We start from the raw sequence: 26,418 nt of genomic DNA on the forward strand, positions 1-26,418 counted from the left end.
ACAAAGGTTTAATTATCTGTCTATGACGGAGTCTTTTATCTAAGCTGAGTTGCAATAAACAACAAATTGGTGAGTTCCTTTTGCTCTGCTTGCTTTGGCTTCTATGAAGAAGAAGGGACCCAAGTCAGAGTGAAGGAGAAGCAGGGGACCTGCACAGGACAATCAGCTTGATTCTGGTCATGTTGGCCAAAGAGCAACAAGTGTTAAGTGCGTCACTGAACAAGACTTTGGCCTTTCCATGTGAGGAAACAAGCATCTGACAATTTGTTTCATTACGGACTGGAACTAGTCTGGGAATGCCATGTACTTTCTAAAGCCTGATTTTCCTCATTTGTAAACCAAAAGGCTAAGTGGCACAGTTTCTGTAGAGGGAGGTGGCCCAGGGCCAGTGGTGGGGGAATAGAAATAAGAAAGGTGGTGAGGACTTCCCAGCATGGCCTTTTATTGCTGACAATTGAGTCTTTCCCCTCCTTTCTGTGCCTTCACTACCCCTACCTGCCACAGGTCCGCAGGCAACAGCCAGAGAAAGCTGGTGATCAGCAGTGAAGCCTGTTGGCATCCTGAAAAGGTAACAGTTCTATCTCCTGGAAACTTCTTTTATCTCCTGAAAATCCCTTTCTATCTCTACCACGTCTCCCTAGAAGTGGTTTTATGGTGAAAATATTTAATAATTGGTATGGCACAAGGCACTGACCTATAAGGATAATAGCTGGTTATAAACAACCAAGATGACCATACTGATGAGTCTGGCCTGGACCCTGGAAGGGGCTCCTAGCCACTGCAGCCAAGAGCCATCTTTTTCAAGTGCAAATACCATTTGGTCATCCCCCTCCACACACTTCCCAAAACCTTCCATGGCCTTCTATAGCTCCATAGTTCCTAAGATGAAAAAAACCTCCTTAAAATCACCTTTAGACTTTCACATAATTTATCCTTTCCAGCCTGTGATATAATTGATAGCTTACCTGAACACAAAGCTGGAAGCTCCCTGAGGGGAGGGACTATAGATATATATAGATATATGTATAGATATAACATGTTCAGTGACGCACTTATATAGAAAATATGTATGTATAGACATATGTATTTTTCTACAAAATTACTTCCCCAGTGACCACTTAATATACCACATGACACAGAGCAGGAACTTAGTAACTATCCTTTGGATGAATAAAGAAATCATGAAACAATCCCAATTTTTCGAACACATATCTTCATATCTGGCCCAGAATTTTTATGCGGTATACATGTGAATGTGTTTTTAATGAGCAGTTTCATACAGATACTTGTTCATATTTTTTATATTGTCAAACAGCAACAGCCTTCTCTCGGTGGTGGGTGTCAGACATCTGGGAGCTATTCTAGGACACTCTCTTTGTTTTACCCTCCCCTGTCTAAATAGTCATGTGGCACTCTCAGTTCTAGTTCCCAAATGATTCTTCCAACTGTTCCCTCTTCTTCAACCACCAGCAGTTATTTCCAACTGGGTCTCCCTGCTTTCTTGTTTTCTTTCCTCGGGTCCATCTTCTGCATAGCTGTTAGGGGAAACGTTCCAAAACCTCCATCCAGTCATATCCTTTTCACCTTAAAATTCTTCAGGGTGCCCCACAGAGGTACAACATGTAAAACCCTTCATGATTTGGGACCTGTCTACCCTTTAGGAACTTATGCATTTTATAAATATTTATTGTGCACCTACTATGTGCAAGGGGATTGACTAAGGTGGTGAATAAGGTAGTACCTTCTTGTCCCATATTGAAAATAATGGTAGGTTCACCCATTGGGACAGACAAGCTATGATGTGTGGTTCCCAGAATAGAATCGGCCACCTTCTCATATTTCTTTGCCATGACTACATTGTCCCTTCAATTCCTCATCTCTACCCACACCTGCCTGACAACATATGTATTGTTCAAGCCTTAATTTAAGGACGATTTTCCTTGGGACACTTTGATCACTTCCTCTCCTGTAGGAAGAATTTGTTGTTCTTTCACTGTTTACTCCTGGTCACACTTACATATCTTTATCTTTCTTCACACTAATCTATGGGCTTCACATAACATGGTAAATTGTCTTAGTCCTCATCTCTCTAGAAAATAGATGGGTACCTGTCAAGTGGTAAGTAGGCCCTCAATAAATGTTTGTTAATTGAGAAAAGATTTTTTTTAAAATGTGAGACCTAAGAATGCATGGTTTATATCATAGACTCTTTTGTGCCAAAACAGATTTTAAGATCTTAAGAAATCATAATTTATAATAGAAAGTTTAAAATTTGGTATATTTCAAAATGCAAGTCTCTATTTTATTCAAAGTCTTTTATTTAAATGGAATCCAATTATATTCCGAGCCCTTTTTTCTCTTTTCTTTTTCGATCTGAATCAGACATAGGTGCGATAATCTGACCCCTTTTAAACCTTGTTATTAACTAACATGGAAAATTAACTTGTATAACTTGAATGATATGCATACAACTATGAGAAATCTCAGCAGTGAAAATTTTCATTTGATCCTTTCCTGCTTTGATTTATGACAGACTTTGGCATGATTTGGTGTGGTAAATTTTTGATCTTATCGCTCCTGGTATTTACCAGATTTTCTTTCTAGTGATGGAAATACATGTTTTAGCAATGAATGTTTAAGTTAAGTCACTCAGCCATTTCTTTTTCCCTAGGGCACTTATTTTTATTTCCAACTCTCGGTTACCTTTAAGGATACAGTCAACATTAACTGTGGCAGCAAATCCTGGTTATTGCTCTCTGGGGTATGAGGTTTCTGGTGGAGGGTTTTATTAAATGAGACTACTAGGGATTGGTCTTGTCAATGCACAAATATTTATTAAGCATCTACTCTGTGCCGAACTCTCTGGTAAGATAGAATCATTTTTGTCCTATTTACCATTGTATTCCCAAAGCTTAGTACATTCCTGATGAATAGTTTTTGGATAAATAATTTCTTGGAAGATATGGAGCCTACTCTTTTGAAGGGAGAAGATGGTTGGGAAGAATAGTGGGGAGAGAAATAGCAACTATGCTCCTACTATATGCTAGGCCCTATGTTTATACTTTCCGCATGTTATGATATGTTTTACAAGAGCATTTTGGTTATTTTATTTTCCATGAAAGCCTTGTTTTCCCAGTTGTAGAGCCAAGGAGTGAAATTGGAATCACGTAAACAGTATCATTGTGTTCCTCATGTACTTGCACTGTCTCTATTGTCAGAACTTAGCTCTTCCTAAGTCTTCTGCTCAGTTAATGTGGAAAATATCTGCGGGTGTCTGCTGTGCACTCATGAAAACAGCTTTTGCATTTATCATTGCCCTTCTACTTGCCACATTGAGCCTACCATTTTCTGGCTCCACTAGTCTGTTGCTGTGAATATTTCTACCCATGGATTTCCCCAGGGGCTGGACTGTGCAATACTGTATGCTACCAAGCCTGTTCCACTGTCACATGATGGCATATGTGGTCCACAGATGCAGCAGTGTCATGGAACTGTGACAGAAACAACTTGGTGAGCAGATGATCTTTCCGTGGCACAGAATAAAGTATCTGGAGGGAAGGGCTGGCACGGGCAGAGCACTCATCTGAAGTGGTGTGGAAGTCAGAGGCATGGAGATCCATGCTACGCTGCGGGTGTCAGGCTCCCATAACAATGTTTGCTGTTAAATATTCCAACCCTGTAGGGAAAGAGAAAAGGTAAGACACATTTGGGATTGGATGGGAAATGCCCTGGAAAAACAAGTAGGCAAGGAAACAATTCTTTTCAGGGACCCAAGGAAAGAAAGGGAAGAAAAGTATTTTCTTGGAAGGAAAGTATGACAAGAATAAGAAAATTAACCTGTTAAAAACAGATGATAGCTTTTCTTCTTTTTCTGCCTCTGTAGGAGAAAGAGTCACTTTTGCTTCAACAGTTTCAGGAAGTAGGATGTTGTTCCGGTTAAGGTCTGTGTACACTATTGGAAGGAGCTCTACAAATCTAAATCCATATACAAGAAACAGGGCAGAGAACTATTCTTGGGAGAATAATAGAGTCAATGTTGAGAATTAAAGTGCTATGAAATAAATAAAGAAAAATATCATAGACTAAAGTTTTAAGGATAGAGAGTGTAAGTGAGGAGGAAAGAGGAATGATCACTAAGCAGCTGCTTTGAAGACTGTGATAATGATGGAAAAGTAGAAGCTTTAGGATATTTGCTATGTCTCTTTGAAAAAATTTGTGAGTAAAAATTTGTTATTTTCAGGTGTATGTTTGAGTTTCAAACTTATGTTTTTGTTGGATACAGCCCTGATCTAAGACTGGTCATGAGATGTTCAGCTTTGTTTGTGTCACCATTTTACTGGAAAGCCAAGGTGAAGCCCCGAAACCATTGACCAACAGAGTGATGAATTGTAAGGTTCTTATAACATGTGTTTCCGTGACCACACAAAGGAGGAGTCAATATGGGGTATGTTTGTTGGTTAAGCTTTCAAAAAGCTCAGTGGAACATGGTTGGGAACTAGATCTCAAAAAATATACAGGATTTGAATAGATGGAGAGAAAGAAGGACATTCAACTAGTGAACATTCAACTTGAGACAGGTATGAACACTGCATAGTTATTTTAGCCTAAGTAGAAGAGAAAGAGGGATGAGGACTACTAATTGAGATTTAGGATTGGTATTAGCAAAGTCCAATTATACTTCATAGCAGGGATCAGTGTATGGAGGGTTTTAGATTCTGTAGATAAGGGAATTGGGATTTTAGAAAAATTCATTTGGAGAAAGTGATTGAAACGGAGGCAACTCAAAGACTTGTTTTAAATCCATATATGAGGCATCAGGGTTTGGGCATGGCAGAGAGGAGATGTTGAATGGACAAATCACAGGATATATGTATTTTTTATTAATTCATAGCTGTGCACGTTAATGTGATCATGGGGCACCATACACTGGTTTTATAGACCGTTTGACACATTTTCATCACACTGGTTAACATAGCCTCCTGGCATTTTCTTAGTTATTGTGTTAAGACATTTACATTCTACACTTACTAAGTTTTACATGTACCCTTGTAAGATGCACTGCAGGTGTAATCCCACCAATCACCCTCTCTCCGTCCACCTCCCGCCTCCCTCCTCTCCCTTTCCCCCTTCCCCCTATTCTTAGGTTATAATTGGGTTATAGCTTTCATAGTAGGGCTGAAACTATAGTATGAAACTATAGTTTGAAACTATAGTTTCATAGTAGGGCTGAGTACATTGGATACTTTTTCTTAGTAGGGCTGAGTACATTGGATACTTTTTCTTCCATTCTTGAGATACTTTACTAAGAAGAATATGTTCCAGCTCCATCCATGTAAACATGAGAGAGGTAAAGTCTCCATCTTTCTTTAAGGCTGCATCATATTCCATGGTGTACATATATCACAATTTATTAATCCATTCGTGGATCAATGGGCACTTGGGCTTTTTCCATGACTTAGCAATTATGAATTGGGCTGCAATAAACATTCTGGTACAAATATCTTTGTTATGATGAAACCGCAGGACTTTGTAACTGATTAGATGTGTGCACTAGATTCAGACATAACTCTTTTTTTCCCAGTCTAGAAGTTTTGTGACACTCTGGCTTCATTCTTCCATTTATATTTTCATGTATTCAAGAAGTATTTATTCAGCATACCTACTATGTTCTTGGTACTGGGCTATGGAGAACGAAAACATTGAAAACTCTCTGACTTCATGGAATTTTTATTCAAGTGAAATAGAATAAAATCATGAATAAGTAAAATACATAGAATGTTAGCTGGTGATGAATTCTCTGAAGAACAATAAAGCAGAGAAGGGGAATATTCAGTGGAGGGGTACATGAAAGGGTTACAACGATAAACAATTGAAGTAGGAGAGATGGAAAAGGAGCTTGTTGTTAGGGAAAGATGGGGTTTGGATACATGGGTGACATTATTTTCTGGGAAATATAGGCCGAAAATTCTCATGGGATTTTAGAATTAGAAATACAAGTTTGGGAGCCTCCAGCATAGCTATGGTCATTGAGGCTTTTATCTTGGGAGATCCCTGAAAGAAGCAGGAATTGATGCAAGCCTGAAGACTCAACCCTGGAGATTGCTCATTTTTAGGATAACCACTTGGAAGGAGGAAAAAGACCTAGGGAGGAAGGAATAGTACTCACGATGTAAGTGGGGTGAGAAAGACAGGTAGGAAAGGAAAAGAACTTAGTTCTTATGGATGCTTTCATTATTCTTTTTCTTTTCTTTTCTTTTTCTTTTTTTTTGAGGGATTAACAGTTTTATTTTTATTTATAGAAAAGTCAGTAATTTTGGAAAATAGCAAGGATATCTTTTTAAAGGGCTATTCTCTGAAGTTACCAGGCCATAGGCACTTACCACCACATCTAGCTAATTTTTCTACTTTTTTTTTTTTATTATTGTTGGGGATTCATTGAGGGTACAATAAGCCAGGTTACACTGATTGCATTTGTTAGGTAAAGTCCCTCTTGCAATTGTGTCTTGCCCCTAAAAGGTGTGGCACACACCAAGGCCCCACCCTCTCTCTGCTCTTCCTTTCCCCACTCCTCCCTCCTTCTTTCTCTCTCTGCTCTCCCCTTCCCCCACCCCCACCGTGACCTTAATTGTCATTAATTGTCCTCATATCAAAGTTGAGTACATAGTATTCATGCTTCTCCATTCTTGTGATGCTTTACTGAGAATAATGTCTTCCACTTCCATCCAGGTTAATACGAAGGATGTAAAGTCTCCATTTTTCTTTAATGGCGCTTTCACTGTTCTTATGTAGGTGATAACTTAAAGATATAAGGCAACAATTTTTTTTCTGTACCTACAGTCTTTTAAAAAATTTTAATAGAGGGCGGCGCCTGTGGCTCAGTCGGTAGGGCGCCGGCCCCATATACCAAGGGTGGCGGGTTCAAACCCGGCCCCGGCCAAACTGCAACCAAAAAATAGCCGGGCATCGTGGCGGGCGCCTGTAGTCCCAGCTACTCGGGAGGCTGAGGCAAGAGAATCGCTTAAGCTCAGGAGTTGGAGGTTGCTGTGAGCTGTGTGAGGCCACGGCACTCTACCGAGGGCCATAAAGTGAGACTCTGTCTCTACCAAAAAAAAAAAAAAAAAATTTTAATAGAAGTAGAGGGTTCAAATAGAGTCTATTACGTGCATTTATTGTATAGTGGTGAAGTCTGGGCTTTTGTACTCATCACCTGAATGGTGTACATTGTACATCATAGGTAATTTTTCATCCCTCCTTCTCTCTCCTCTTTTGAGTCTCCAATGTCTATTACACCATTCTGTGTGTCCCTGTATATTCAAGGTTTAGCTCCCATTTATAAGTGAGAACATGGAGCATTTGTTTTTCTGTTCCTGAGTCACTTTGCTTAGGATTATGACCTGTAGTTCCATCCAAGTCCTACAAAAGACATTATTAAAGATTCTTTTTTATGGCTAAGTAGTATTCCATGGTGTATATATACCACATTTTTATTTACCCCTCATTGGTTGATGAGAACTTATGTTGAATCCATATATTTGAAATTGTGAATTGTGCCGCAATGAACATTTAAGTGCAGATATCTTTTTGATATAACATTTTTTCTCCATTTGGAGAGATACCCATTAGTGAGATTGCAGGATTGACGTGTAGATCTCCTTTTACTTCTTTGAGAAATCTCCATACTGATCTCCATGGAGCTTGCACTTATTCCTACCAACAGTGTACAAGTACTTCCTTCACACTACATCTGCACCAATATGTATTCTTGACTTTTTAATAATGGCTATTCTAATTGGAGTAAGATGGCATCTCACTGTAATTTGTATTTCTCCGATGGTTAGTGATGTTGAGTGTTTTCTTATATGTCTCTTGGCTATTTGTATATATTTTGAAAAATGGCTGTTCATATGATTTGCCCACTTAAAAAATTTTTTTTGTTGTTGTTATTTTGTTTCTTGCTGAGTTGTTTGAGTTCCTTGCAGATTCTGGATATCTGTCCTCTATTGGATATAAAGTTTCCAAGTATTCTCTCCCATTCTGTAGGTTGTCTGTTTACTCTGTTGATTATTTCTTTTGCTGTGCAGAAGGTTTTTAGTTTAATTAAGTCTGATTTGTCTATTTTTGTTGCATTTGTTTTTGGAGCCTTACTCATGAATTCTCTGCCTAGGCCCATGTCCAGAAGGGTTTTTTTCATAGGTTTTCCTTCTAGGATTTTTGTTGTTTCAGATCTTACATTTAAGTCTTTAGCCCACCTTAAGTTAATTTTTATATATGGTGAGAGGGATCCAGTTTCATTCTTTTCATATAGCTACCTAATTTTTCCAGCACAATTTATTGAATAGTGTGTCTTTTCCCATATTTTTAATCTTCCTGTGGTAATGCCTTAAGACAGTTTCTTGCTGATTGAAAAGGCAACGAGATGCTTTGTTGCTAGAAATGGATAACAAAAGTAAAATTTTTCTCTAGCACTAAAGTAAACCGTTAAAATGACAGTGACACAAACGGTAAGTGCCTTACGAGTACCAATGACTTTGTGGAAATGTTTACGTTGCAGCTAACCCATGCATCCATTGTTTGTAAAACAGTTATAATATGTCTCTTCATGTCTAAACCCCAACCTTGAAGTTTTATAATCTAGCATGAATTTACCACTAGTGTGACATGGTCTGAAGGGGAAAAAACCCTGTGAGCAAATATAATATCCAATTCAAAAAACAGGTAGGTGATTTATATTGTCATATGAAGTGCATGGCTGATCATTTAGGTAGTGACTTACATTACTAAGTCCTTCCTACAAAGTCAAGGTTGCTTACGTACTTGGTATTTGTTTCCACTGTGCTAGAATTTTTTTTTAAATTAAAAAATGCTGAGATTAGTTTGGCACCTGTGGCATAGTTGTTATGGCGCCAGCCACATTCACCGAGGCTGGTGGGTTCGAGCCTGGCCCAGGCCAGCTAGCCACACCAATGACAACTACAACAAAAAAATAGCTGGGTGTTGTGTCAAGCGCCTGTGGTCCCAGCTACCTGGGAGGCTGAGGCAAGAGAATTGCTTAAGCCCAGGAGTTTGAGGTTGCTGTGTGCTATGACACCACAGTACTCTACCAAGGGCGACATAGTGAGACTCTGTCTCAAAAAATAAAAAAATAAAAAAATAAATGCTGAGATAGACAAATGAAGCAAGAATGCTCTAGGACTCAGAGTTAATTATGAGTCTTCGTCTGTGATTTGTAAAGACGCCCTCTGCTGATACTCTTGTGTGAACTTTCAGGCTGGTATGATAAACAACTGATGCAACAACAGCACAATGCCATGAGAATTTAAGTGATTGTGATCTGCGTCTCACATTACAAAATCCTTAAATATTAATGATCTCTGGTAAAATCAATGTGTATTCTATTATATGGAAATTTAATAAGAAAAAATGGAATAAAATTTAATATTGGTCGAAAGTTCATTAAGAGTCTAATTTAGAAAATTAGTTTACCACCCCTTTGTCTTATTCATTAACTTGTAAGGGAATTAAAATAATCATAAATGATGGCAGTGATGCAACAAAAATTCCTTATCTTATAACAACACTGCATGAAACTCTTGGAGGCTAAAAATATTTGTTTTATCCTTATGTTCACAGACCACCTTTCAATAATGGAAAGAGGCAAGTGATCGTTTAGTCTTGATGCTTGTGAATTATGACTCATCCCCAGTTTAGAAACCTAGAATTATTGAATACTAATAACCCTGATTTACAAGTTCAGGTTTTGCTATTAGAAGCAAATGCTTCCATTCTCACCTTCCTCTCTGCCCTTTTCTCTCTAAAATTCAGGACTTCAATATTTTCAACTTGAACACTTTTAGTTTTTGCTTTTACTATGTGTAGTAACCTAATATCACCATTCTTGAACTAACAATGACAGATGTTTGAGGACCATAGGTTTTAGTACCCCATTTTTTGTCAGATGAGATTTTTCTGTTACTAAAGTTGATTCAATTTGGAGTTCCTTTGTTGTTTGTTTTGCAAAAGGAAAATATTTACAAATATATTTAAAAATTAACATATATCAACCAATACCAACCTCAGTGTAATGTCTAAAATAGCTTGAATATTGTTTTTGTTATGAACTTCTGTGTCTCTGTAATTGATAAACAGATCAAAGCAGAATCAAGAAAACAAAGGTCAAATTACTTTTCACAATTCTTCTTTCATTGAATTGTCTGGGACATATTAAAAACTTCTTCCCTTTACCTTACCATACCATTTTGGGGGGGGGCAGATAAATATTTTTACAGAAGCGAACCATTCATATCTGAAATTACTGAAGTTGCTGGAACACTAAGATTTCTTTCTTTCTTTTTTTTTTTTTTTTTAAGTAACTTGAAAGATTCTTTACTCTATGGTTTAGTCTGACCAAATAAAAGGAGAAATAGGGACTAAGATTCAACAACAGTATGTGTGGTGTACAATATCTGTATTGGGATATGCTTTGAAAGACTCAGAAAAAACTTTACATGTATTCCAACATATCACATATCTTTACATATTATTAGCATCTTAAAAAGCTGGACATAAAATGAGATGTGTAAAAGCCAACATTATGTCATGAGGAACAAAAAAAGAAAAGAAACAGACATTGTAAATTTTCTTATATGCTTTACCAAAATTCTTAAAAAAGTAAACTAGAATGTGGCTTGCAGCCATAGGTGTAAAATAGATTATAAATTAATTTGGAAGCAGGTGTTTCCATGGCTGTGGGAAAAACAATGCCAACTGAACGTTTTCATAGCATTAAAAGAGCAGACTATAGTTATGCTTACAACAGGCAAGAAAGAGAAATAAGATCATAATCCTGGAACATATTCCTCACTTTCTGAAACAAAACCTGGAGCCATAAATGCTGCAGCTGGAAGAGTTTTGTACAAGTTTTGATCTTGGTGGGTGAATTCAGCATTAACATTTTTAACTCAGATGCATAGCTTGCAATAAAACCCATATCCATGAGGTATTTTCTATTCCCAACTGTGAAGTTTCTGTTCTTTCTTTTTCTTTTAAAAAGAAATAAACAAAGACCCAAAATTATTGTATTTGTTAAACCTCAATTTGTCATTTCTTGGAGCAAGTAAAGTTGCAAAACAGAAATTCTCAAGCCAGCCATATACATAGTTATGGTATTATTATTCTTTATACACACTGGCACAGACTCCTATTCCATTAGTGAGCTGTGTCGAAAAATAATGTCTATGTTTCCATGGGCAATATTTTCCTCTGATAAGAACTGTATTTCCATTTGATCACAGATTCCATCTATTAGTTTTCCAACACCTAATTCTACCAACTCCCACCCCTCCCCTTATTTTTGTTTGAAGGCTAGGAAAAAGATCTGACACAGGACTCAGTTGTTTTATTCCCTGGCTTTGGCTGAATGACAACAGCTGTGATGCCTTTTCCATTCTACTCTCCATAGACCTTGGACATTTTGTGGGATATATGCATACAAATTAAAAAGAACAAGTTACCTGGACCTCCTAATAGCCACTTGTTTGATAATTAATGGGCTGTCATATAGTAATTTGATTTCATAATTAGAATATGCACAGTGAATAAAAAGCATATATTTGAATATATATGTATAACTACTAACTATATAAAGAAATAATTACAAATGGGTGATTTTGTCACTTTTTACTGATAACTTTAGTATCTGCATATGTATATATATTTTTAGACAGAGAGCTACTTTGTTGCCCTCCATAGAGTTCTGTGGTGTCACAGCTCACAGCAACCTCAAACTCTTGGGCTTAAGTGATTTTCTTGCCTCAACCTCCCAAGTAGCTGGGACTACCGGCACCTGCCACAACCCTCAGCTATTTTTTGGTATAGTTGTCATTGTTGTTTGGCAGGCCCAGGCTGGATTCAAATTCACCAGCTCCTGTGCATGTGGCTGCTGCCCTAGCAGCTGAGCTACAGGCGCTGAGCCTTATATTTTCATTAACATAAAACTAGTAGGCAAAACCAAAATTGTGTCTCTAATAATTATTTCCCACCATCCTTCTCAAGTTGAATGAATCATCTATTGAATTCTTTTGTTATTTAGGTATGGTTGAATTATATAGAACTGTTACTTCTGCAGGTGAAAAACAGTTGAAGATTAACAATGTTATATGGTTTATCCTAATACATTCAAGTTCTGTCACTAATTTCATGATTCCCTTTGCTGGTTCCAGCTGAAAATATTTGGACCAGGAATCTTTCTCCCATTTACTTCCATTGCAGGGACTCAGCTTTCCTCCACTAATCTAACATATGGACTTGTTTCCTCTTCAAAGGATCCATTTTCTCTGCTTCCATATTCTTTTTTGCTTTTTTATTTTTTTCCTTGACGTTTTTGCTTTTGTCTTCCTTCTCTGAATCTGAGCCTTATCAATATACCACCCTACCCTCCTAAGCATCCCTACAATCTACAACTTCAGAACTCCTACAGTAAATTACATTCAATGGGACTCTTTCCTAGTTATTTGGTCACCCGGTTAGAAACATTTACTGACTGGATGCATCACATTATGGTAATATAAATTATAGGAAGAATAAAAATTTAAAAAACCTCATTGCTAGTGTTGAGGAATTTATAATCTAATGAGTGAAATCAAAACTACTCTTATGAAATTAAAGAACATGAATGGGACAATATTTAAAATGCACACAGTAAGTTGGGAACATAGAATTAGGAGAGCAGGAAGTTATCTGGTGCACTCAATAAGACAGAATTGACCTTGACTGATAAGGATGAAAATGATTTTTCACTGACATCCTGTTGGTATCTAGACATCTCAAACTATTGCCGCATAATCATCTTTGATATCACAAGGTCAGTACTGACAGTATTTTCTTCTCCCAGCCAAAGGTTGTGACTACAGACAGAATTATTCTGTGTAGGACAAAAAGAAGATTTTTTTTTTTTTTTCTGGAAAGAAAGAAAGAGAGTCAGAGTGAGAAAGAGAGAAGAATAGGGAAAGATAGAGGACAGTGGGGTGTGAAATATGTACCCATAAAACTGTCTGTGAGTCCTTGTAAATGTTCTAAACTCAAAATATGTTTGGGTGTGAATAGATTGTTGTAGAAACCAGTGACCAGACTTGGCTTCCTGTTAGATTGATGTGTTGGAGTACAGAGGCAGAAGCCCAAGGAAGCCAGTCCTGAGCACTGGCGGGAATCATGGGAGGACTCTGCCTTTCACAGTTCTGTAGTATAATCCGGCTTTGTCCAAGTATAAACAGATTTCCAAGTTCCCATTTGACATCCATGTTTCATTTGGGGGCTCTGTCCAGTATCATTTGAGTTAACAGACTGTACTGAACCAGGAGTACAGCTTTATTATAACTTCTGGGTGCATCATGAAGGCAGTTAGGAGTATATTGAATCTGCAAAAAAATCTTGATAATTTTGTAAGTTCCATTTAAATTTTCAGCACAGTTGTGGAAACTACTCTGAGATAGACAATATATACTTTGGCAAAAACGCACTGTTTAACATTGGCTACGTTAGAAGGAAGCCAGGAATTTGCTGAATCCTAAGAGGTATAAGAACATACATAGGACTTTCCCGGTCACTGTGGTTTTGTTAATGAAGAGAAAAGACATTTTGTGGCAAATTCCTACCAGCAGAAATCCCTTACTTTTTTAGAAATGACTGTCAGGAAATAGAAAAGCAACCAGAAAGGCAAACTCCTCCAGCATCATAAGCACAGGTGCTTCATAAGCTTGTATACTTTACCTTTTCTTGTGTGGTGAAGAGGCCCCAGTTGGTAGAGTTGTAACGGACACTTAACAATATCCCTTCCCTGGTTGGGGCTTGGAGATCCAGGAGGGTCTCTTTGAGAGTGAAGAAAATGTAGCACGAGTTTCAGGTTAGGGGTTCTACTCATGTCTTGGGCACCCCGAAACCCTTGTGCTGTTGGCTGTATTAACAACAGTGCTAGGTTCAGATCTCCTCCCCTCTGGCTCCTCTGGAGGCCTCTGCTACCAGACAGGCCCTTGTGTGGTTGGGCTGAGTGGGAGTGAGCCGTCACATAAATGAAGAGGCAAAGCTGAAAGTGGATTCCAATTGGATCCTTAGAGATTGGCTTTCTCCGAGGCCTAGTGGAGGGTGAGAGAAGTCAGGACTGTGGAATGAAGGACCATGGTGTGGAAGGGAACTGAGTGCTGAGTCATCAATGTGCTTGGTCTTCTCCTTACCTTTTTTCTTGGAGGGAGAACTTAATAAAAAGTATGAAAGACTGCTAATATTTCTCTTTTCACCCTCACATAGGGGAATTTTTTTAAAAAAGCACTTGATTGTCATATGAGTGCCAAATGAAAAGCTGTGCATATTTAATAGACACAGCTCGATGAGTTTGAGGATAAGTATACACCTGTGAAACCATCACCACCGTCAAGACCATATTTATCACTTCCCAAAGTTTCCTCCTGCTTCCTTTACCGTCATCATTATTATTATTAATAATTTCTTGTGGTGTGAACACTTAATATAAGATTTTTCAGCAAATTTCATGAATAGAATGTTGTTAGGTATAGGCACTTGCTGTGTGGATCTTCAGAACTTATTTATCCTATGTAACTGGAATTTTATACTCTTTAGCCACTACCACCCCTTTTACCCCTTCCACCAGCCCTTGGCAACCACATTCTACTTTATTAACAAAATGGAGAAAATTGCATTTACCAGAATTCACTTAGATGGGCAAATATCCTGCTTAGGATGGTGCTGGGGGTGGGGGGAGTATAGAAAGTGCTTGCTCACTTCTTGGAAGGAACAAAGGAGAGACTGGTACTGGTGGACCCACCTGGATGACAAAAAGTCATGTGCTCTAACATGCAATTTCTCTTCCCGACTGTATACATTTGTAATCAAGGTAATAAATTCAGAAAAAGCTGGAGCATGAGGGGATTTGGGGGGAAGCCAACAAAGAGGCTTAGTGTGGAATTATGAGAAAATAAGGATGGGATAGTTTAGGGTTGGATAGAAGGATGAAGACAGGATGAAGGATGGAGAGTTTTACACTCTCATAGTCTGTATGGAGACAGCCAAGTTTAACTGGATCTATATGATGGCTGTGTCTGTGTGCGCATGGGTGTGTGACCTAGCTCAGTGGAGGAGTCATGCTAGATCTATATGATGGCTGTGTGTGTGCATATGTGTGTGTGTGAGACCTAGCTCAGTGGAGTCAGGTTGTCCTGGGAATCTTTCTGGCCCCAGGATTGTATATTTCCTTGGCAGAACTTACAGATTGTGTTGTACTTACAACTCTTCCGATTATATTTTTTTCCTTCCAGACACAGACGTTTCCAATCCACTGAACTATCTATGTTCTCTTACTCAAAGGCTCCCTTGTCTTTCTCTTTCCATAGGAAGTCCATGCAGATGAGGCAAAGTTCTTTCAAATAATTCTGACCTTGTCTTGAGTAGATGCATCTAACAAGACCAAAAGCAAGAGGGAGGGGGATATCCCATTTGAGTTTCACATGACTGTCATACTCATTCCTGCCTTCTCATCTTTGTTTAGACCTTGCCTAAGTGCCATCCTCCCATCATCTTTCAAGGCCTAAATAAAGGCATTCCTCTTCCTGAATTTTTCTCTGATTCTTCTAATCCTTGTGAATCTCCTTTCTAGCATTTATCTTGTCTCTCCAACTGCACTGTGTCCTCGTTAAGGATGGTGGATGTTTTATACTCCAGAACCCATGTTAGACTGTTTAGAATGATGAGGATGACAAAAATGCTAGATATCTTATTAAAAGTCTTCATGAGATCCATGCTTGCTCTGATATTTTGTGATGAATATGAAATAGCAAAAAGCTATTCTGCAGGTATACACCCCATGACCAGACAAGCCACGAGAACAATTACTACAATTATCACCTACTGAGATTTCAGCTGATTTTCCTTTGTGCATTTATTTTCGTAGGGGTTCTTAATGGGGCCAACATTCTGGACTGAATAATTAATTATTATTAGTAGAAAAGACTCAAGAGCAAAGTGTAAGTAGAAAATTAGCAGTCATTGGTCCATAGAAAGATGGAAAAATGGAAATAAGCCAGAGTCTCTTTACTTGCTCAGAGAGTTCATACCTTTCTTAAAGTCTTGTGTTATTAATAATAATAATAAAAGACCTTGTCAGCTACTTGGATGCAGAGAGAATTCCAAAACCAACAGAAATGGTTTCAAGGAGCCAAGACTTCAGGGTTTGCATAATTGCTAAACACTGTCCTTCTCAACTTTCATAAGACAAACTCCTCTTCAAAATTTATTTATGAGATGAATAATTGAGCCTGAAAATTTGATTCTGACATTTCCTGTCTCTATTGTGGAGCTCTGAAAAGTTGTCTTAATTATGTTTTCAGTAGTGTCCAAGAATGACATTCTTCTGACCCCTTTTAAGCAGAAACCACAGCAGTTTTTTTAGTGTAAGTGATTGCCTCAATTTGGTAACCATTGCCTTTGGGGCAAGCAATAGTACCTCTTTTACTGATGGAATAGGTCCTGCAGAAATGGAGGAATGACGTCCTTCCCCTAGTTTTTCCCCATTCCATCAATGCTATGGAAGATTTGACTTCATAAAAAGCCATCATGTATTGTAGACAAAAGATACTCTTTTTCATCCCTGTTAAAGTTATCTTGCCCGGGCAGTCACATAGAGAAAGGTCGGATGAGGCAGGAATGAACTGACTCATTGATATATCTCCTATGAACTCTCTGGATTGCTTTGGAGGGATGAAATGGAGCAGTTGAATGATTGTTTAAATTCCGAGGCAGAGAACTGGCTTAAGAACAACAAACACAATTTGGGCCTGCATAAAATAGAGGGCTTTCTAGGGGATCAGAAAAAAACCTGTTTTGCACAGGTGTTACTCTGATTGTGATCCAAAGCTATGGAGAATTTCACAGTGTGCTACAGTTCTTGCACTGAGACCACAGCTGTTATGATTCAAGCTCCTCCTCATCTTGTGTGGTGGGCTTGCATGATTACAGAGGTCCATAATAGGATGCACAAAGAGAAATAAAACAAGATATCAAGGCCCATGCCTGGTTTGAGTGAGTGGGGGTAGCTTTGTTTCTGTAGTTAGGTTTTGATCTATTTAACAGGCCTTTGGAGAGGCAAATGTACAGACTGAAAACTTCTTGCAGAACCACTTGTGTTAGTGGTTACCAAGTGAAAATTGCACAAGCTTTGAAGTTAAGGCAAAAGGCAAAATTAAGGAAAAACTTTGGTGTTCCAGAGACCAGCATCCAGCTCAACAGGATAAAAGTTTCTCTTAATAGAGATTTTGGTATTATCTTTTTAAAAAGGTGTTTTGATCCTGAATGTCAGTATTTTGGATACAAAATATTATCTGTTACATTTGATTCTGGGGATGAGGAATAGACAGTATCCATTCCTTTTCATGAATGGATTTGCTTGATTGTGCCTGGGTCATGTAGTGGTCTGCTTTTAAACCAATGGCTGGATTTCCCTGGGGATTATGATTCTGTGCAGTGTCAGCAGAATGTTATGAAACCAGGGACCCAGTAGCATCAACCAGTTTTTAAAATTATATATTTGGTTTGCTGGCTTCCTGGGATGAGGAAACAAGGTACTTAATTTCTATGAAATTAGCCCATAAAAAATAAACAGCTTTTCCTTGTTTAATCAGAACTCTTTATTGAATTATAAGTGTGACTGCTTTTTAATTTTGAAAATCTTATCTCCTTCTCCTAGTGACTATCTCCAGTCTTAAAGTTTCTGTGTTGGATGTGTTTACACCCCCAACTTTCTACAGAGCTTTTCTTTTGTCATTCAACTGTATATATGACTAGATTGCTTTACCGTCACTTTCCCACATGGCTGTATTTTAGTGCTTCTTCCATTCTGCTACCATAATACTTTGTATATAATATTGGCAAAAGGACTATAAATGCTTCAAAAGACATGAACTATTGTATTGTCATCTCTGTCTCTCTATTAATCTAAATTTGTTCATTAACTCAAAGATTTTTCCTCACCCTTTACTTTTTCCATACACCTTTGTTCTTTTTTTCTTGAAAATATCTGTTATTTATTTATTGTTTTTTTGTTTGTTTGTTTATTTATTTTTATTATTGTTTCAGGTTAATTTGAGGTGCCTTGCACCTTAACATTATGCCCATTAAGTGGGTGCACACCCACCCCCCTCCTTCCTCCCTCTCCTTGCTCCCTCATTCTCTCACCCCCCACCTTGAATTGTTTCTTTTCCTTTTTTTTTTTTTTGAGACAGAGTCTCACTTGGTCACCCTGCATAGGGTGCTGTTGCATCATAGCTCACAGCAACATCAAACTCTTGGGTTCAAGTGATTCTCTTGCCTCAGCCTCCCAAGTAGCTGGGACTACAGGCACTTGCCACAATGCCCAGCTATTTTTAGAGATAGGGTCTCATTCTTGCTCAGGCTGGTCTCGAACCTGTGAGCTCAGGCAATCCCCCTGCCCCAGACTCCCAGAGTGCTACAATTACAGGTGTGAGCCACCACACCCAGCCCTATGCTTATTTTCTTTTTTTTTTTTTTTATTGTTGGGGATTCATTGAGGGTACAATAAGCCAGTTACACTGATTGCAATTGTTAGGTAAAGTCCCTCTTGCAATCATGTCTTGCCCCCATAAGGTGTGACACACAATAAGTATGCTTATTTTCTTAAGTGTTCTTGTTAGAAAAAGATGCTGAATTTTATCAAATGCTTTTTCTGCATCTATCAAGAGGATCATGTGGTTTTAGGTTTTGCTTCTATGGATATGGCGAATTACATTTATGGGTTTGCATATGTTAAATCAGCCTTGCATCCTTGGGATGAAGCCTACTTGATTGTGATGTATAATTTTTTTAATGTGTAGCTATAATCTATTGGCTAAGGTTTACTGAGTATTTTTGCATCAGTGTTCATCAGTGAAATTGGTCTGTAGTTCTCCTCTTTAGTTGAGTTCTTTCCTGGTTTTGGAATCAGGGTGATGTTTGCCTCATAGAACGTGTTGGGGAAGGTTCCTTTCTTCTCAATGTTTTGGAATAGGTTCTGCAGTGTAAGTACAAGCTCATCTTTGAAGGTGTGATAGAATTCTGGTGTGAAGCCATCTGGTCCTATGCTTTGTTGTTGTTGGAAGCTGTTTTATTGTTTCTTCAAGCTCAGTGCTTGATATTGGTCAGTTCAAGAGAGCTATTCTTCCTGGTTAAGTCTAGGGAGATGGTGTGATTTAGATATTGGTCCATTTCTTCTACATTGTCAAAATTCTGGGTATAGAGTCTTTTGTAGTAGTCAGAAATTCTTGTATCTTTGTGGTATCAGTTGTTATTTCCTCTTTTTTGTTTCTGACTGAGGTTATTAAAGATTTTACTTTTCTGTGTTTAGTTAATCTGGAAAATGGTTTATTGATTTTATTTATCTTTTTGGAAAACAAAGTTTTGTTTCATTAATTTTCTGAATGATTCTTTTGTTTCCAGTTTCATTTATTTCTGATTTACTTTAGTTATTTCTTTTCTTCTGTTAGATTTGGGATTGGATTGCTCTTTTCCATTTCTTTAAAATGATTCATTATGTTGTTGATGTGCTCTCTTTCTGATTTTTGGATGTAGACATCTAATGTGATACATTTTCCTATTAGGACATGTTTTGTAGTGTCCCACAGGTTTTGGTAGCCTTTAGCTTCTTTGTTGTTGTGTTTGAGGAGGTTACTGATTTCCTCCTTTATCTCTTTCTTGACCCAACTCTCATTGCACATAAGGGTGTTTAGTTTCTGGGCTTTTGTGTAAGGATGAAAATTTTTGTTGATGTTGAGTTCCACCTTTATTGCTTTGTGGTCTGAGAAGATATGAGGTATAATTTCAATTCTTTTGAATTTGTCGAGGTTTGATTTATGTTCTAGGATATGGTCTATTTTGGAGAATGTTCCATGGGATGATGAGAAGAATGCATATTCCTTAGCTTTGGGATGGTGTGTTTTGTGTATACCTATTAAGCACATTCTAGGGTCACATTTAAGTCCCTTGTATCTTTGTTTAGTTTCTGTTTAGAGGATCTGTCCAGCTTAGTGAAAGAGGTGTTTAAGTCCCCTGATATTATGGTGGTATAGGATATCAGATTGCTCAGATCAATTAAGGTCTATTTCACAAATCTGGGAGCATTTAAGTTGGGTGCATAAATATTTATATTTGATATGTCCTCTTGTTGTATTGTTCCCTTGACCAGTAGGAAGTGTCCATCTTTGTATTTTTTAACTTTAGTTGCTTTAAATCCACTTATATCTGCAAATAAGATTGAGACCTTTCCTTTCTTCTGATTCCCATTTGCCTGAAATATTGTTTTCCATACCTTTACCTTGAGACTTGTTTTGTCATTCAAGGCTAAGTGTATTGGAGTTGAGATCAATGGCTTATGATTTTTTTTTATCCTATCAGCCAGGCTGTGCTTCTTTAGTGGGGAATTCAAACCATTAACATTATTGAGAGAATTGATAAGAGAGAGAATTGATAATAAGTTCTTTTTGTCCTTTGTGTCATTGTGAAAGGTAGATTTTATTTATTTATTTATTTTTTAGACAGAGTTTCACTTTGTTGCCCTTGGTAGAATGCCATGGGTCACAGCTCACAGCAACCTCAAACTCTTGTGCTCCAGCAATTCTCTTGCCTCTCAAGTAACTGGGATTACAAGTACCCACCACAATGCCCAGCTATTTTTAGAGGTGAGGTCTTGCTGTGGCTCAGGCTGGTCTTGAACTTGTGAGCTCAGGCAATCCACCCACCTCGGCCTCTCAGAGTGCTAGGATTACAGGGGTGAGCCACTGCACTTGACCTTGGAAGCTAGGTTTTGTCCTTTAGCTTTTGGGTGTTTACTTAGCTGGTGGTCCATTGTGATGGTTAGTGTGGAGAATAGGTCTAAATATTTCCTTCAGAACTATTCTTGGTGCTGGGTTAATTGGCTGGCAACTTGTAGAAGACTGAAACTGGACCTAGACCTTTCACCTTTAACAAAAATTGATTCTCACTGGATAAAAGATTTAAACTTAAGACATGAAACTATAAAGATACTTGGAGAGAGGGTAGGGGAAACACTTGAAGAAATTGGCCTGGGACAATATTTTATGAGGAGGACCCCCCCAGGCAATTGAAGCAACATTAAAAATATATTACTGGGATCTGATCAAACTAAAAAGCTTTGCAAAGCCAAGAACACAGCAAGTAAAGCAAGCAGACAGTCCTCAGAATGGGAGAAGATATTTGCAGGTTATGTTTCTGACAAAGGTTTGATAACCAGAATCCACAGAGAACTGAAATGTATTAATAAGAAAAGAACAAGTGATCCCATTTCTTTGTGGGCAAGAAACTTGAACAGAAGCTTCTCTGAAGAAGACAGTGTATGGTCTACAGACACATGAAAAAATGCTCATCTTTAATCATCAGAGAATTGCAAATCAAAACCACTTTGAGATATCATCTAACTCCAGTAAGAGTAGCCCACATAACAAAATCCCAAAACTACAGATGTTGGCTTGGATGTGGAGAAAAGGGAATACCTCTGCGCTATTGGTGGGAATGTGTTCCTTTTGGAAAGAAGTTTGGAGAACACGTAGGGAACTAAAATAGACCTGCTATTCGATCATGCAATTCCTCTACTAGGTATATATCCAGGAGACCAAAAATCACTTTACAACAAAGATATTTGCACCAGAATGTTTATTGCAGCCCAATTCACAATTTCAAAGTCATGGAAGCAGCCTGAGTGCCCATTGACCTATGAATGGATTAACAACTTGTGGCATATGTATACCATGGAATATTATGCAGCCTTAAAAACAATGGAGATTTTACCTATTTTATGTTTACATGGATGGAGCTAGAACATATTCTTAGTAAAGTATCTCAAGAATGGAAGAAAAAGTATCCAATGTACTCAGTACTATTATGAAACCAATATATAATCACCCACACTTTCATATGAAAGATAAAACTGAACTATAGTCCAGGATGAAGGAGGGAAGAAGAGTAGTAGGTGATGGGAGTGGGTGGGTGGAGGGAGGGTAATTGGTGGGACCTCACCTATGGTGTATATTACAAGGGTACATGTCAAATCTATTAAGAGTAGAGTATAAATGTCTTAACACAATAATTAAGTAAGTGAGGTGAAGGCTATGTTAACCAGTTTGATATAAGCATTCAAAATTTTATATAAAATCAGCACATTGTACCCCATAAATGCATTAATGTATACAGTTATGATTTAATAAAGAATTTTTTAAAAATAGAGTTATTCTTATTATGGTGAATTTCCTCAATGTTTGTGTATCAGAAAAAAGGTTTGATTTCCCAATCAATTTTAAAGCTTAGTTTAGCAGGATATAGAATTCCGGACTGAAAATTGTTTTGTTTAAGGTTAAAAGTAGAGGACCATTTTCTTATGGCTTGAAAATTTTCAGTTGAGAAGTCTGCTGTCACCATGATGGATTTGTCCCTGTAGGTCAATTGGTGCTTACTCCTGGCTGCTTGTAGAATTTTCTCTTTTGTTTTTGACTTTGGACAGGATCATGGAATAACCTCATGTAGTTTTGTAGATATCAAAATGATGATACAGATTTAATATCAGAGGTTCCAAAAAGGTTAAATAGCTTGTTCAAGTTCATGAAGTCAGTAAAATAATCAGAAAGCTAAGGCATAATCTCAAGTCTCTTGATTACAGTTCAATGTTTGTGCCATGGGGTCAGACCAGAGAAAGAATGGGGGAATTTGATGGAGAGTAGGAGTCATAGTGAAGTTAGAACAATGGAAAAAGTGTCTCTAAGTTGAAAGAATCATTTGCCCAAGGTCATCAGACAGGAAATGAGATCAGGATTTACACCAAGGTCTGTTGGCTAGAGAGCTCATGCTCTTTTCACTTTCAATTTGACCCCTCATCTGACAGCCAGTGCTTCTTTACTATGGGTGATTTTGTTCCCCAGGGATATTTGGAAATATCTGTATAGAGCAGCCTGAAAGAATTATCCAGCGCAGATGACAATAGTGTTGTGGTAATGAAACTCCAAACTAGAAGCATGGTTGTAGCTCAAGAAGTTGGAAATAAAGGACAACTTTAGAGCCAAGTTGATGGAAAGGCATTTTAAGCATTCATGTAGGTATTCAATTAAATCCAGTTATGTCTCATCTTCTGCTGTCTGAGTATTACATGGGACTGAGATGTGGCCCTCTATGTAGTAATCTAATGACTGGCTTTCTATGCCTTAACTGGCTGCTGCTTTACAAAATCCTTCCTTTCAGATCCCAGACCCCAGAGGAGATTACCCCAAGAAAAGCCTTTGTGCTAATTTCTGACCACCTGTGAAGGTGAGGTGTCTTTATTTCCTTTCATTTCTTTCTTCTCTTGGTTTTGTTATGATTATGATTGTTATTCTTTTTAAATGCCCCACTGAGTTCTTGGCAGATCTGTTAGACATTTGCTCCAAGTTTCTCTTTTGGGCCTTTTGTCTAAGGGAGGTGGATCCTTATTTACCAGGACATGAGTAGAAACCTCCAAGCCCAGAGGCCACAATAAGGCAACCATTTTAGTCACTTTCCACCTGGGCTGAATTTGAGCTGGAAGATAAGAGGCAAAACATATCCCATTATCAGGCCCCTGAGCCATCTACTCCCCCGACTTCTCCCACAGATATTCTTGTTTCAACACCAGAAAGCCCACATACTCTGTTTATGGTGGCTTGGAGACAAAATCCAGGTGTAATATTCCAAAGCATTCTTGTTAAGGAGTCTTCAGCTGGTATTTTGTTTACCTGCATTTTTGGCCAGTCTTAATCTCTTTTGAGACAAAAGCTCAGGAAACTATAATATCTCTAACTCTTACCATACCTATCTATAAAATATGCCTGAATACAGACTTTACACAATGTGTCTGTGGCCTTTGGTGACCCTTTCATTGCCTTTATCTTTCTTTAGGAAATTCCAAGAGACAGTGGAAACATCTCCTATGTAGCTGCTGCTCACTGGAAATCTAGTTCACTCGCAAAGTACTCTGAGGTTCTTGGCAAGAAAAAAGGAACTCTATGAAATCAAGGTATCGTTGTTCTTGGGATTACTTTCTACTTTTTAGTAGAAGAGCCTTCTTGAATGTTCATCTTAAGGCAATCCTAGAGGAAAGTCATAATAAATATACTAGCCATAGATGAATACTGCCACCCTTTCTATTCTAGTAAAAGATTTAAAAATATTGTAGATTTGGATTTTGATGTGTCTGGCTTTGGAGTCACAGTCCTCCCCCCAATTCCCTTCTTTGGCTTCTTTGGAGCCATTGTGTTATTCTTCTCACTCTGAGGCTGAGATACTTATGTTCTGGCTGGTTCCATGATTTTTCTCCTTTGCTGACCTCTTCAACTGTTCTAGACCTTTACTTTGAGGTCGCTTTGGTCACGAGAAATGACCTGGGTTAGTGGGTAGAGATTTGCTTCTGCTCCTACTATTTTTATTGTTTCTGTATCTGTGGAATGGGAATAATGTTACTTGGCTTCTTTATCCTGCACATGAATTTGGAGGGCTTTTTCTTGTTCACTATATCTTGAACAATGCTTGGTGCCCAATAGCTACACAATAAATATAGGTTGAATGAATGAGTAAACATCACATAAAAGTCTCCAATGCTGAATAAATTTAAGGTACTGCTTTTTGGGAGATGATGTCACACGTTACACCAGTCAGTTTTTAGTACACACAGATAAAATGAAAAGTTTTGACAATATTTTTATACTGGGCCATGAAACCATTAGAAGAGGTCAAGAAATGAAACTGTCATAGATTTTTTTTTCATGTAAGTTCAGGGCCTTTCAGAGCACTCAGTGGTTTTTCCTTTGCGTGGTTTTAGTGGAAAATATTATTACTATACTTACTATGTACTTTTTAAGGGAAAATCATTGTATATAATCTTCATCTAGATTTTTTTGATTTCAATTTTGAAAGACTTAGGCCAGGTGGGGTCGCTCATGCCTGTAATCCTATCACTCTGGGAGGCTGAGGTGGGTGGATTGCTTGAGCTCAGGCGTTCGAGATCCGCTAGAGGAAGAATGAGACCATATCTTTACTAAAAATAGGAAAATTAGCTGAGATTGTGGCAGGTACCTGTAGGCCCACCTACTGGGGCAGCTGAGGCAAGAGGATTACTTGAGCCCAAGAGTTCGAGGTTGCTGTGAGCTATGATACTTTGGCACTCTATCAAGGGCAACAAAGTGAGACTCTATCTCAAAAAAAAAAAAAATTTTTTTTTGTTTTTAAAAGAATTTATATGAAGAAGAGAACCAGATAATAGCATGTAGGCTCTTACTAATTCCACTGTACTGTACACTGTGTTGTATTACATTTTCTGGAAACTTGAAAGCCAGGAGACCCCTTGCCTTGCCTTGAAACTCTGCGAGAGTGAAGACATATATAGGTTATGCCTATCTCCTGCTCATAAGTACACACATGTACATGTACGTGTGGGCACACCTTATCAGGACAGTGGCACACCTCATTTAATGGCTAATTCTGGAATAGTCAAATTTTGGTACTGTACCTTTTGCTAAGATTCTTATTGCATTACTCTTGACTCTTATATAACTTGAGCCTGTATATGTTTTGTTTAAAGTTTCCTTCTTAAAACATCCCTATGATTAAAAATTTAAATAGTGGGATATTTTCTGCCATTGGTAATCTGCCTGATTCATTAGCTAAAAATCTCAGGGACAATTGAGACTTACAAGGTTTAGATCTGAGATACTTCAGAAATTTCAGATTTTATGTTTTAGAGTTTTAGAAAGGCAACAAAATGCACATATTATGTATTATTAACACCCTCCTTTCTGTCTGGACCAACATCCAGAGTCAATCAAGTTTTTGCAATGAAATGTGTGATATTTACTTTAAGTGGGGGGAGGGGAGGGTTTAAAATGAAAAATATAAATAGACTCGTGGAAATTCAAGTCAGATTTTGCCATCAAATGAGTGCAGATCAAGTTAGTTTTTGCCACCAAATGAGTTTTTAAAAAATCTTCTGGTTTTTAGAAACTTTGGGATCTTTGAATTGTGGAAAAGGGACCATAGGTTGGTATTTCAAAATCACAGCTATTGATATTTGCTTTATTTAAAAAAATTCTATTAATATGGAAATCTCATTTTATTGAGAGCCTTACAGAGAGAGGTCTCTTGCCTTGAGGTACATTTTTTCCCATAGAAAGCCTACAGTATTTCTGCTCACAGTCAGGTAAAAATCAGCAGAATCTATTTCTTGTTGCAGGCTGTTAAAATGGTTTGAATTCCACTAGAGGGCAGTTGGGCTTAATCTCAGTGGACTTTATGGTTATCAGATCTAGTCTTGTCAAAACTGGGTAAATTTTGTCACTGGCACTGTTGGGACCAAGG

The 26,418-nt window shown here is 37.9% G+C and overlaps 1 long non-coding RNA gene across 1 annotated transcript in view; it reads left to right on the plus strand.

The window, feature by feature from the left end:
* The first annotated feature begins 466 nt into the window (after window positions 1–466).
* Window positions 467–26,418, plus strand: part of LOC128585639 (uncharacterized) — a 41,280-nt gene continuing 15,328 nt past the window's right edge. Inside the window, exons 1-5 of the long non-coding RNA XR_008380081.1 lie at window positions 467–568; window positions 3,473–3,695; window positions 4,283–4,444; window positions 23,296–23,361; window positions 23,968–24,085. This is a non-coding gene — a long non-coding RNA (uncharacterized LOC128585639). The remainder of the gene's footprint in view (window positions 569–3,472; window positions 3,696–4,282; window positions 4,445–23,295; window positions 23,362–23,967; window positions 24,086–26,418) is intronic.

This window comes from Nycticebus coucang, chromosome 1 (genome assembly GCF_027406575.1).
Source record: "Nycticebus coucang isolate mNycCou1 chromosome 1, mNycCou1.pri, whole genome shotgun sequence".
Lineage (NCBI taxonomy): Eukaryota > Metazoa > Chordata > Mammalia > Primates > Lorisidae > Nycticebus > Nycticebus coucang.